Source organism: Dermacentor albipictus, chromosome 5, assembly GCF_038994185.2.
Source record: "Dermacentor albipictus isolate Rhodes 1998 colony chromosome 5, USDA_Dalb.pri_finalv2, whole genome shotgun sequence".
NCBI lineage: Eukaryota > Metazoa > Arthropoda > Arachnida > Ixodida > Ixodidae > Dermacentor > Dermacentor albipictus.
Window position 1 is genome coordinate 24,186,391 of NC_091825.1, and position 2,590 is coordinate 24,188,980.

Genomic DNA, 2,590 nt, shown 5'->3' on the forward strand with positions numbered 1-2,590 from the left:
TGTGTTCTGTACTGCTGCTACTGGGCGGGATTCGTGAGCTCTTTGGTGGCACTCATTGCCTTTTGTCCCTATATCATGTTGAAATTTGATATAGCTGCAGAAAATAAATGAAATTCAAATAATTGCTCGGGACCGCATAGCTCACAAGATCTGATTCACAAATATATGGATGTCAGCTAAAAAGTATAACTGACAGACGCATTTCAAGGCTTTCACCTAATATATATATATATATATATATATATATATATATATATATATATATATATATAGTCATATAATGAGAAGCCAACAAACACTGACACCAAGTACAACATAGGGGCAATTGCATGTGCTTAAGAGATGATATAAAGTAATGATAAATTAATGGAAATTAAAGTGGATGAAAAAACAACTTGCCGCAGGTGGGAATCGAACCCACAACCTTCGCATGTCGCGTGCGATGCTCTACCAATTGAGCTACCGCGGCGGCGTTTCCCCATCCACTTCCTTGGTATTTATGTGTACTAGTAGAACCCTGGGAGTGTTAGCCAGCGCCCCCACTCACAGACCTTGGCGGCGGACGTGGAACGTCTTTTTTGCCGCAGGCGTCACGAGAACGTGATCTTTTCGGGTGAAGGCAACTGGTCAATAAACCCACATATGCTACCTGAAGGCATCAATGTTGCCGCATTCGAGACCCTCGTTATGTAATAAACGAGAAGAAAGGGGGTTAACCGAGGGACCCGATATTTATTAGTCATACAATGAGAAGCCAACAAACACTGACACCAAGTACAACATAGGGGAAATTGCATGTGCTTAAGAAATGAAATAAATTAATGATAAATTAATGGAAATTAAAGTGGATGAAAAAACAACTTGCCGCAGGTGGGAACCGAACCCACAACCTTCGCATGTCGCGTGCGGTGCTCTACCAATTGAGCTACCGCGGCGGCGTTTCCCCATCCACTTTCTTGGGTATTTATGTGTACTAGTAGAACCCTGGGAGTGTTAGCCAGCGCCCCCACTCACAGACCTTGGCGGCGGACGTGGAACGCCTTTTTTGCCGCAGGCGTCACGAGAACGTGACCTTTTCAGGTGAAGGCAACTGGTCAATAAACCCACATATGCTACCTGAAGGCATCAATGTTGCCGGATTCGAGACCCTCGTTATGTAATAAACGAGAAGAAAGGGGGTTAACCGAGGGATCCGAAATTTATTAGTCTTATAATGAGAAGCCAACAAACACTGACACCATGTACAACATAGGGGAAATTGCATGTGCTTAAGAAATGAAATAAAGTAATGATAAATTAATGGAAATTAAAGTGGATAAATAAATAAATAATAATTAATATTTATTATTAATTTTTAATAATAATTATTATTATATGACTAATAAATATCGGGTCCCTCGGTTAACCCCCTTTCTTCTCGTTTATATATACATACATATATGTATACATACACATCTGTCAGTGTCAGTTATATTTTTAGCTGACATACATATATTTATCAATCACAAATTGCGCGCTATGCGGTCCCGAGCAATTTGGAATTTCATATATATATATATATATATATATATATATATATATATATATATATATATATATTGTAACGATATTAGTAAAACAAGGATATTTATTAAAGGCGAACTTGTGCCCACTAGTAAAAGTCACTGAGATAGTGCAGAAATCCGTGGCAGTCGTGTTCTCAAGCTGGGCTCGAACCGTCTTCCTCTTCTCCTCGCGTGACACCTCGTGCGCGTGGCGCATGCGAGCCGGGTCCAACTGGCGGCCCGTGCCACGAATATCGCTGCCTGTTGTTGCTGAACAACGCCACTGTACGGCGTGCACAGTGCCCAGTGCAAAGGGCGCGCAACTTGAATGTCACCAAGTTTGTCGTGGCATTATCCCCCTCCATACCGCATCGGCCCGATGCGTGAGAGGATGTAGGGGTTCCTGTGGGCGCTCACTTTTTTTTTGTTGTTGTTGCTGTTGTTCATGACCTCTCCTGGTAGGGTTTCATGCGGACAACATGTACAACTTCCGTGGAGTTGCGCCGTCTTGGGCTCTCGTGTCCAGCGGATTTCACTTCGTAAGTGACGTCGCTTATACGCCGAAGTATTTCGTAAGGGCCGAAGTAAGGGCCGTAAGGGCCGACAAAGAATTTTGCAACTTCGACAGCCGTTGCATTGTACAGGGAATCAGTTTCTGCGTAACGGGTCAGATAGTCCGTGGCCACAACTATCCACTTTTTGCCTAAAGATGATGTTGGGAAGGGTCCAAGGAGGTCCATACCGACTTGTTGGAATGGGGCTTTTGGTGGCTCTATTGGCTGGAGGAGGCCGGCCGGTTTTACGGATGGGGTCTTGCGCCTTTGGCACTCGCGACAAGTCTTGACGTAGTGCTGCACTGATGCTAATAACTTGGGCCAGTAGTATTTCAGACGAATCCTGGCGACTGTACGGCTCACACCCATGTGTCCAGACGTCGGCTCATCGTGACAGGCATGCAAAATTTCTTCTCGCATAGAGGTGGGTACGACAAGTAAAAACTTTGTCTCGCTGTTCTCGAAGTTTCTCTTGTAGAGTACACGTCCTCG

The 2,590-nt window shown here is 44.1% G+C and overlaps 1 non-coding gene across 1 annotated transcript; it reads right to left on the bottom strand.

Annotated features, from left to right (window-relative positions):
- Positions 1 to 396: 396 nt before the first annotated feature.
- On the bottom strand, positions 397 to 469 carry TRNAS-CGA (transfer RNA serine (anticodon CGA)). Its single transcript has one exon. It is a non-coding gene; the product is annotated as a tRNA-Ser (tRNA).
- Between the last annotated feature and the right edge of the window lie 2,121 nt (positions 470 to 2,590).